The sequence below is a fragment of the Peromyscus eremicus genome, chromosome 14 (genome assembly GCF_949786415.1).
Source record: "Peromyscus eremicus chromosome 14, PerEre_H2_v1, whole genome shotgun sequence".
Taxonomy (NCBI): Eukaryota; Metazoa; Chordata; class Mammalia; order Rodentia; family Cricetidae; genus Peromyscus; species Peromyscus eremicus.
Genome location: NC_081430.1, coordinates 22,536,279 through 22,547,751, shown reverse-complemented (window position 1 = coordinate 22,547,751; position 11,473 = coordinate 22,536,279). Strand labels below are relative to the sequence as shown.

General features: G+C 42.1%; 1 long non-coding RNA gene and 1 other non-coding gene across 2 annotated transcripts; both read left to right on the top strand.

Annotated features, from left to right (window-relative positions):
• The first annotated feature begins 9,564 nt into the window (after positions 1–9,564).
• LOC131924311 (uncharacterized) lies at positions 9,565–10,299 on the top strand. The gene is made up of 2 exons (XR_009382849.1): positions 9,565–9,682; positions 9,836–10,299. It is a non-coding gene; the product is annotated as an uncharacterized LOC131924311 (long non-coding RNA).
• Positions 10,300–10,941: 642 nt separating this feature from the next.
• Positions 10,942–11,048, top strand: LOC131924833 (U6 spliceosomal RNA). Its single transcript, XR_009383087.1, has one exon. It is a non-coding gene; the product is annotated as a U6 spliceosomal RNA (small nuclear RNA).
• Positions 11,049–11,473: the final 425 nt, after the last annotated feature.

Here is an 11,473-nt window from a genome sequence, read left to right as displayed (position 1 = left end):
CAGGAAATATTTTCAACAAAATCATAGAAGGAAATTTCACTAACCCAAAGGAGATACTTACCAAGGTACAAGAAGCACACAGAACACCAGTAGACTAGACCAGAAAAGGAATTCCCATCATCATAGAATAATCAAAACACTAAACATACAGAACAAAGAAAGAATATTAAAAAGCTACAAGGGAAAAAATTAGAATAACATCTGATTTCTCAGTGGAGACTCTAAAAGCCAAAAAAGACTGGAATAAAGTTCTACAGACTCTAAGAGACCACAGATACCAGTCCAGACTATTATACCCAGCAAAACTTTTAATCACAATAGACAGAGAAAAGCAGACATTCCATGAAAAAAAACAAATTTAAGCAATATCTATCAACAAATCCAGCCCTATAGAAGGCAAACTCCATCCTGAACTCCATCCTGTCATCCTGTTAATGACATCCAAGAAAAAAATAATCCCAAAGCAGCAAATCATAAGAGGGAAAAATACACACACATATATACACACATACACACACACACACACACACACACACACACACACACACACACACCACAACAGCAAAAAAATAGGAATTAACAAACATTCTCATTGATACCTCTCAGCATCAATGGTCGCAATTCCTGCCCCCACACACACCCAATAGACACTAATTAACAGAATGGATGCAAAAACAGGATCTATTCTTCTACTGCATAGAAACAGACCTTAATATCAAGGGTAGATATTATTATATTATATTATATTATATTATATTATATTATATTATATTATTATATTATATTATATTATATTATTATATATATTATATTATATTTTTCTTCAAAGAAAAAGAATGGAAAAAGATTTTCCAAGCAGATGGACCTAAGAAGCAAGCTGGGGTAGCCATTTTAGTATCTGACAAAATAGACTTCAAACCAAAACTAATTAGAAGAAATGGAGAAGGACACTAAAGGAAAAAATCCATCAAGATGACATTTTAATTCTTAACATCTGTGCATCAAACACCAGGACACCCAACTTTGTAGAAGAAACATTACTACAGCTTAAATCACATGTTGACCCTAATACATTGATAGTGGGAAACTTCAGTACCCCACTCTCACCAATGGACAGGTCATCCAGACAAAAACTAAACAGAGAAATGCTGGAGCTAACTGATGTTATAAACCTAATTCACCTAACAGATATTTACAGAATATTTCACCCAAACACAAAAGAATATACCTTTTTCTCAGTATCTCGTGGAACTTTCTCCAAAATTAACCATGCACTGTACTCTGACAAAAAGCAAGTTCCAAAAGATAAATTGAAATTTTCTGATAAGCAGAAAATTGAAATAACACCCTGTATCCTATCTGACCACTATGGATTAAAACTGGATGTCAACATCAGAAAGCTTACAAACTCATAGAAATCAAACAACTTATTACTGAGTGAAAAATGGGTCAAGATAGAAATTAAGAAAGAAATCAAAGACTTTCTAGAACAGAATGAAAATGAATACACAACATACTTGAACAAAGCCCTCTAAATCAACGCGATTGATGCACATATGAACTCCTGGAGACTGAGGTAGCATGCACAGGACATGCACAGGTCTGCACCAGACAGGGTTCTATAAAGGGAGGAGTCAACACAAGCCCATCCTTAACCCAAAGGCACTCTCCACTGGATAACCACTTGCAAATGAAAACTTCGTTTTCTCCAAGGGAGCCTCCCTGGGGAAACAAACTACTCCTAAGGGTAGACTGCATGCCCAGCAGTAGATGGCCAAGAGAACCCACACTTAACAGCATCTTTGGAGGGTCTCAGTCTCATAAAGTTGCATCAGAGCTTTTTCTTTTCTTTTAAATTTAGCTTATTGTTTTTTATTTTACTTTTTATCCTCTCCTTTTTTATATTTTTTTTTTATACTCTCTACAGGTCCTTCCATATATAATATGTCTTCTAGCTTAGTGTTTTTATGGGATTCCTGAGTATGCGAGTGAATGGGTCTCGGCTTCTTGTGTATTTTTTTTGGGCTCTTTTCCTTCTGTGTAAGAGCCCACAAAAGCTTCCTAGTGAGATCTGAGCTTGCTTTACACAGCAGGGCTGCATTAGGGGATGGCTTGACCAGGTACCTGGGATGGTCTGCACTTCGCTGTGCTGGGGGAGGTCTTTTGCTCCACCCCTTGGCATTCCTTTAAAATCCCTTTAGAAGAGACAGAAGGGGCTGGTAGGTTTTGACCCAGGTCCTCCCGAGCTATCCTGTGTTTCTGTCTCTCTCCTGTATACTTGTATCCACATACTTCTCACTTCTCCCTCCTCAAGAGTACCCTAGGGGAAAAAGAGGGAGCAGGTTTCCCTTACTTCTGTTTGTTTTATCCAATTCCAATGTGTTAGTTTTTATTTTATCATATTATATTATACTATATTATATTTACTATTGTCTCTTAGAAGCCTGTTTTCTACTGAGACAGAAATCAAGTCGATCTGTATAGAAGGGGAGGTGGGGAGGAGCTGAGAGAGTAGAGGGAGGAGAAACCATAATCAAGATATATTATATATGAGGAAAACAATCTATTTTTCAATAAAAGGGGAGAGAATGCTTTCAAAACTAGAACAACTTTTGAAAATTTTCTAGATCCTTTTTTTCAAGGATGTGCTGGCCAGTTTTGTCACCTTGACATAAGCTAGAGTCATCAGAGAGAAGGGAGCCTCAATTGAGAAATGTCTCCATAAGGTCAGGCTGTAGGCAACCCTGAAGGACTTTTTCTTAACTAGTGATTGATGGCAGAGGGCCCAGCCCAGCCTGTTGTGGGTAGGGACCCTCTGGGCTAGTGATCCTGGGTTCTATAAGAAAGCAGGCTGAGCAAGCCATGGGGAGCAAACCAGTAAGTAGCATCCCTCCATGGCCTCTGCATCAGCTCCTTCCTCTAGGTTCCTGCCCTGCTTGAGTTCCTGCCCTCACTGAGTTTCAAGATGTTGATATGGAACTGTGAGTGAAATAAACCCTTTCCTCCTAAGTTGCCTTTGATCATGATGTTTCATCACAGCCACAGTAACCCTAACTGAGATGAAAGAATTACAGGAGTATTTTACTTATATATCTCATAAACTGAGAAGAAATCTTAATTCATGAGATTTAGAATCTAAATAATTTAAATCATCTTAAATCAATGAGAATGGGGTTCCTTTAGGATATTTCACAGCCTAAGTTAGTAGCATTACCTGTTTTTAGGAAAGTATTACATGTTCACCAAGAGGCAAATACCTTTCTGAATGATAAAAATGCAGACATAAAGCCCCCAAATTACAATCAAAGGTGAAGAATTAGGCTGGAGAGATGGTTCAGCAGTTAAGAGCACTGACTGCTCATTTGTGGGGGCCCACAGAGGCTCCTTAGTAAGGCCTTACTCAAGGTCAGAGAATCTGAGCTTGCTTTACCCAGCAGGGCGGCATAATGGGATGATTTGGCCAGGGGCATGGTTACAAGGTGTTTTGAAGGGTCTACACTTGGCAGTACGTTGTGCGTTGATCTTTAAAGGGGGAAGTCTTTTGCCTCTCCCCTTGGTGGTGTATAAAAAGCCCATTAAAATAAATCTCTAGGCGGCTGGTTGGTTATTGACCCAGGGCCCTCCTGAAGCTATCCTGTCTGTCTTTTCTCTCCATCTCCCCCTATTTTTCTATCTAATACTTCCTCATTCCTCCCATGCCACCAACAAGAACCCTTTGACAGGTCAGAGCTGGACTCCCACTCTTTCAGAGGACCTGGGTTCAATTCCCAGCCCCTACATGGCAGTTCACAACTGTCTGTAACTCCAGTTCCAGGGGACCTGACACTCTTAAACAGACATACACACAGACAAACCACCAATGCACATGAAATAAAAAACCTAGATGCCCGTCAACTGAAGAATGGATAAAGAAAATGTACATATACACAGTGGAGTACTACTCAGCAGAGAAAAACAATGACATCATGAGGTTTGCAGGCAAATGGATGGAACTAGAAAAAATCATCCTGAGTGAGGTAACCCAAACCCAGAAGGACAAACATGGTATGTACTCACTCATAAGTGGATTCTAGATATAAAGCAAAGAACAATCAGACTGCAACCCACAGAACCATGGAGGCTATATGTATATATAGCATGGGGGACCCTAGGATGACTGTGGCTTATAATAAGTTTTGGTTTTACTCAATTATGAGCAAGCCTCAATGAAACATTTCACTATTAAGATAAGAATTTACACTGTATCAAGCTGATGATAGAAAAATTAATTAATTAATTAATTTAAAAAATAAAAAATAAAAGAAAAATTTGAACTATTAAAAAAAAACCAAACAAACATATTTTGCTAAAGTAAAAAGGGGGAACTAGGGGCTCATCATTCCTCTCCACATTCTATTCTTTCCCTTGTTTTATATATTTTAAATTTCTTATCGGTGGATTCTGCTGGAGTATCCGCTGCAGATAAGCACTGGAGGGCTCCTGTTGCAAATCACCCTCTAGAGCTATGGAAAGATCTTTCTACTGGCACTTGGAGGGGACCCAACCTGGTGTTGGTGTGGGCCCGAGGTTCTGTTTATGTCTTTCCTCAGGACAATGAGGTTCCATTTTGGATTCCTGAGCACTGTGTGCACCCTGTGGCTGCTGCTGAAGCCCAACATGGCAGAGAACTATTGGGCCTTCGTGAAAAACTCTCCCCTTCTGATGCCAATGGGGATTGAGAGCCCAATACAGCCAGCTTTGACAAGCATTAATGTAAGCCTAGGAACTTTAGCCATGCGGTTGGATTCTCCAGAAGGTAATGTATGGTAACTGCTTTTTCAAGTATGTTTAAGAACATGTCACCCAGACACCTTGGAGATTAAGGATAACCCTGAAGGTCACTGACCTCCATTTGTTAACAGTAGCATGCCAGCTAAGCCTTTTCATTTTCACAATCCTCTTCAAGCTGGTGTAGTACCTACTTTTCAGGAGTGGCTCTGTGCAACATTTATTGGCCTCCTGAAATTCATTTAACCCCCTTTGAAGATACCTTAAAATTTATGAGCCTGAATGTAGCCATTATGAGACCATTAGTTCTGCTCCTTATGAGCTGCCTGTTTTTTCTTTATGGTTCTTAGTTGTTCTTTTGCAGAGCTGCCAGCTTAAGTCGTGCTGGGATTGAGAAAAATGAGCCTTTGTGGTTCGTGTTCCTGGAGTTATGTCCATGCCAGTGGATGCCCACATGCTCCAGAAGAGAATTTGACATCGCTACAGCTGTTGTTGCTGTTATAGCAGTGGTGGCCACCACTGCTACTGTTTCTGGGATTACCATTTCATAATTGGTTACTACAGCTAGCACAGTGGAGACCCTGGCAGCAAAAATAGCTACCACAGTTAGTTAATCTTTCATTCTATTGGGCATGATAAATTTAATTCAATAGTTATATACATTTTGATTGGCTTTGAAAATGATAAATTTATAAACTCAAGTTCCATTTGCTTTTGGGATACCATCTTACAAGGACTCCAGTTTGCAGTAAGGCTCATTAAGGAAGGGAATGGCTCAGTTGCCTTTAGCCTACTGGCTATGGGTGGGATAGGACCTCTGTTGGTCTTTTCTGTGTCAAACACACAGATTGCAAGCCCAGTGCCACTTTGAGATCTTTGGCAGCAGTTAACTCTGCAGCTCACACACAATTGAGCCTGTATGATAATGAGTATTCACAGACGGGTAATGCCTGGGGGGTGCTCACCAACCTAAGACAGAGCGCCTGTGTGGCCTGGGCAGGCGTCTCCATGACGGGAAAGGTGACCTGCTGACGTCCCACGCAACCTAAGTCAGAAGCTCATTTTTTAGTAAAAGGGGGGACCTGTAGGGCCCTGGTCCCCATTTTGGGTAACTGTTGCCTTGCTTGCCGACCTTGACCAGATGTCTTCCCTATGCTAATTCCCTGCCAGTTCTACCCTCCTGAATGCTTAAGGGAAGTTCCTTGTCTGTGTATCCTGCATATTGGGTGTTAACAGCTTAGATGCAAGATTGTAAAACATTGGTAGCAAACTTCTGCCCCCCCCCCCCCCGGGGTTCTCCCATTGTGCTGTAAGCCTGTATTTAAGACCTCCTCCCTCCTTCAATAAACAGCATTCGGCATTAAAAAAATAATAAATGAATAAATAAAATTTAAAAAAAATTTTAAAAGATGAAGAATAAACAGTAGCCCCTAAACTTAGCAACTCTGGTATCTTAGAGGTCCTTGCTGGTGAGCACAACATCTTTACCTGATTGAGTCTGAAGTAGATGAAAGTCATAGAAAGATAAGTTTTTCTCAAGGATTTTACACAACAGGGACTAACTATATCTCTAAAAATCATTAGTCATAGAGTTTACTCAATAAATCATAACACCAAATTCCCAGTTATTGCTGTCGACTGTGAGCACTGATTCAACAGTTACAAAACAAAGAAACTAAATTAACAGAGAATATTTAAATGAGAAAGTCATCAAATTTCTATTGTCATTTAGAAATGAAGAAAAATATGTCTGAGCTTTAATTAGAACAGAAACTGTACTTTCTCTGATTAAAAATATACTCTGTTTTGTTAGCTGAATCCATTGGGAAACGCAGTGGAAGAACACCAAAATTATATAAAACTATTTCTTAATTAAAAACATGCCTCTTGTGTGGATCAATAAAATGCATCAGAGATTTTATGTTATATATTAATCAAAAGAGACACATGGTAGGTGTTACAGCCAATTCAAAGGAGAAGTTTTAGAATTATGTAGACTAAAGATGGAGGTGCGAGGAGGTGGCGGCGAAACCAGCTTCTTTCAGGGAGGTCAGCTGAAGGTCAGGCTGGCATCTAGAGGTCCATAAAGAATACAACTTTGTATTGCTGTAATTTACCTTCAACTTACATAGTTGTAAAACGGCTCCCGTGGAGTTGGAATTAGATATCACACTCCAGACAAGGAAGCTTCCCACCCACGCATTTTCCACACACAAGGGTCACCTCTCCTCTGAAACAAGAAAGAGGGGGGAAAGGTGAATTTATGCACAAGTTAGTTTAGAGTAACTCCAAGACATTAAAGGTATTTGTCTCTAACGGCTTCCCCCAATTCTCCGGCACCTTCAGTGAAACATTTGCTACAAATTAAGGGAACTGCTTACTGTGAGAAAACTCTATGCACAAAAAATATCTCACGCCAGTGTCAAAGGAAAAACACAGCTCTCAGCTCAAGGGACTGAAGAGAGAGTCAAGAGCCAAACATGAGTGGCCGTGGCCCAGGAGTACAAATTCAGGTTCCGAAAATTATGTTCTAAAACGATGGCCATCGTTTTATCAAGTTTTTACACTAACAGAATAAAGAGAGCCATAAATCAAGGCATTTTAAAACCTTTTTATTTTTTTACTCTTGTGTATGTTCACAGTGTGTGTGGACACCATGCCGGTACTAGAAGCTGGACTCGGGTCCTCTGAAAGGGCAGCAAGTGCTCTTAACTGCTCAGCCATCCCTCTCTGGACCCTAAAAGTAGCTTTTGAAAACACAGATCATCTGGGAGAGATTCTGGATCATTCTTTGAATGACTACAATAGATCAAACCTCTAGAAGCTGTCAGAAATTAAGTCAAGGACTCTATTACTAGGCAAGTTTGGGAAGTGGTCCTCCAGCATGTTTTAGTTTAGGGAGTTAGACACCAGAAATTAAATAAACTGGTATACCTTTAAAAAAAAAACAAAGACAAAAAACAAACAAACAAACAAACCTATAGTTCTTTCCAGGAGTCCTTCATGACCACTGGAGTCTTCCCAAATATGGCCATAAAGAGGGAGGGGAGGAGGAAAGGCGGAGGAATTGGCTTGGTGGAGAATTCAAGACAAGCCAGACCTGCTACACCGTGCATCTGAAAGAAGAGAGGAGAGAAAGAAAGATAATTGCCAGATGCAAAGCAAACCCTACCAAAGGCTGAGAGTTCCAGGAGAACCCACGACTACACAAAAAGACCTCACAGAAACTCGAGCCCCACGCGGGACAAGGAAATCAGAACCTCCACAGGCTGCCTCCCACACTGGTGTGTCCGAAGTTCCCACGGCTACAACCCGGAAGCCAGGTTGAGCACCTCAGTCTCCCAGCTTGAGCTCATCAGTTTCACCAGCAATGAAGCGTGTCAGAGCCTAGGCGTTTTCAAGGGACTCCCTGCTAAAGAGGATGTGAGAATTGGGGTTGAATTTCTTCTCTCTTAAACGAGAACAAAATTCCTGGGCAGGAAATAACTCGTGCTGGATGTTAGGTTTTTGTGGTCATTGTTTTTAAAGAGTGTCAACTCACAGAATGTCCCCTTCCGTTTAATAAAAACGGAAAAATTGACTTTCTAGATCAGTGGGTACTCTCCTGCTGTGGTTGGATGAAGGCTCAGAAGTACGGCTGTGAAATGATAGGCGTAAAGTCTTTCCCCTCCTTTGTAATCTACTGGAGAAAGTATTGACTTAGTGACGCTCAGGGGTGCGAAGGGAAGAGAAGCGGAGCTGGCCTCAAACACTGATAGGATCAGTATCAATATTGTTCAGGGAACTTAGAATACATCTCATTAGATCCAAAATGTCATTGATTCCAAGATGTACCACAGTTTGGTTAAATTACCCACTAAGCTAAATCGTTTCAAGTAGCTGTTTTTTGTTTTGGTTTGGTTTTTCGAGACAGGGTTTCCCCGTGTAATTTTGGTGCCTGTCCTAGATCTCGCTCTGTAGCCCAGGCTGGCCTCGAACTCCCAGAGATCCTCCTGGCTCTGCCTCCCGAGTGCTGGGATTAAAGGTGTGCGCCGCCGAGGCCGCCCGGCTTAAGTAGCTGTTTTTGAGTAAAACAACAGAATTACTGTTTATGTGAACAATTAAGATTATTACAACAATAATATTTACTAACAATAGAGTCCAAATGTTCCAGAATACAAAAATAAAATGTTTCCTTATTTAAAAAAAATCTGATCTGAGAAAAATCCTTCAAATAAATGTCTGCTAAAGCTAAGTTGTTAATCACAGCTATTAAACTTACCATTCTCACAAAAGAAAATCTTAACTCAAGATTACAGTCACTTTAAAAGACGCCTACCGCATCACTTTCCTAAATGCCTCTTCAAAGATGTGATTAAAAAAACAAACAGGGCCTGGCGGTGGTGGTGCCCGACTTTAATCCCAGCACTCAGGAGGCAGAGCCAGGTGGATCTCTGTGAGTTTGATGCCAGCCTGGGCTACAGAGTGAGTTCCAGGACAGGCTCCAAACTACACAGAGAAACCCTGTCTCGAAGAAAAACAAACAAAAAACCAATATTTCCCTCCCAAAAAATTGGAGATTCACATATACTTCATCAAGGGAGAAAGAACAGGATTTTTAAAATCTAAATGTGGGAACTTAAATGCATTTTGAGTTTAACAGGAGTTAAGAGTCTGAGTGTCGCAAATATGTAGTGTAAGAGATGAGCATAATATATAATAACAAAAGCACGAGATGAACTGAGTAAACATGTTGAGTTAGTCATGTGTGCAGTGTAGACGGGAGGAGCGCCGGATGGGGAAAAGAAATCGGAAAAGACGATAGGGAATGTCAAGAGCCGTGGAAAACAACAACAAAGGCAGCCGTGTAACGGAACAGAAGGGAAGGAAATCCCAGATGTGAAGTTTGAATGACCCTGGCAGATTCGCTTACTGGGTGAGTCTTTCAGTAAATGAGGAAGATAATTTGTTAGCTCAAGGAACTGCACTTTGGAAAACACCTGGATAAGGAATCCAATGATCCAGAGACTCAGGATCAACGCTCCTTTTATCCTTTTCTTTGCCTTTCTTTCTCTTAATTCTCTCGCAGGAAGCACAGAGGTTGGCCACCAGAGACCGTCCTTACTAACTCATGAACCAAGGGTTAAATACAACCATGGCCCCAGGCCTCTACCTGGGAAATGTTCGTTAGTGCCTAAAACCATTAGGTGGAAGGTTTGGAAAGGCTTGACACTGGAGGTGTCAGGATGCTGACCCCGTCACACTTATTCACATGTCAACATCACATGGTCCTGTCGAGATGCACGACCAAGCACACGGCCGACCATCACTACTGCATACAAAATTTAAAGATAAAAGTCATCAGAATCTCCGCCTCTACGCCTAACTATACATTTCCAAGAAACAGGGCGAATAAAGCGAATAAGCGGCATAAATTATGGACCGAATCCGTAACACCACCATGGGCCGCATCTGAGGCATACCCATAACTAGGTATTTCCTCGGTGAGTCAACAGCCTAAAAAGAAACGAATAAAGACCACTGGAAAACAGACCCCCGAGTGCATCCTCATCAGACACAATGCGAGCCTAGGTTAGCCCCCGATGGCAGTGGCTAAGACGGCATCCTTGAAACCATCAAGGAAATCTGAGCGCGAGCTGAGCAGTAGGCGACATGAAGGACCGCTAGTAACATTTCCGTATTTCCTAATGGCCGGGTAGTTAGGGATGGTTTTGCTCCCTGGGGTCTGTTTTCGAAGTACTCAACACGGGAACTTTCAAGCGGCGAAACCACCACGCACTGGAGAGCTGGGCGGTCCGAGGCTAGCCCCTCCGAGGCTAGCCCCTCCGCGGCTCAGTGCCGGGGAGGCTAACCTGCGTGCAATCCCGGCATGCCCCGCGGGCAGAGAGCGGAGAACTCACTGCACTCCCTAGGCGATGAGTGCGCGCAGGCCTCTTACCCGACGTGCACCGGGCGCTCATTTGCATGTCCCCAGAGGTTAAACCACACACGGGTCCACGCTGCCACGCGACCTCCGTTCGGTAGCTCAGATCACGAGCCTAAACACAGGATTCTGGTGAAGAAACTTCCTTTCCACCCTCTCAGAGATCAGGAACACGCGGGGATAAAGTCACCCTAACTGTAAAATTCATAAATCATTGGCCCTTATATAGCCCGCGGAGCGGCATGGGACTCGTGCTCGCTTCGGCAGCACATATACTAAAATTGGAACGATACAGAGAAGATTAGCATGGCCCCTGCGCAAGGATGACACGCAAATTCGTGAAGCGTTCCATATTTTGCAATCTGGACTTCAGTCATTAGTCTGCAGTGTTAAAATACATTGTTTTTGCACTCAAGGTTGAAATTGTGTACGGCCATTATAAAATGGGCATGAATTTCACCCAAACTGGGAACACTTGAAGGGAAAAGAACGTAACAATGTGCCTTTCCTTAAATTCGGAAACTTGACTTAGAATTTTCCTTCCTTAACCCAAACCCCGAGGCCCCGGGAAGTTTAACATTTTCACTTAGAAGACTTCCTGGCTTATGAACTGCGTGATGAATCTTTTCTGGATTTCCGCAGATACCTGGTTGAGGCCCCACAGGGAAGCATCCTGACACTCCCTCCCGGTTTTGCAGCCCTGGGTGTGTAACAGCAGCTACAAAGCCGCCAGCCGTTGGGGGATCTGTTTTCCCAAGGCCGGCCTCCCTCCCTCTCGGCCTG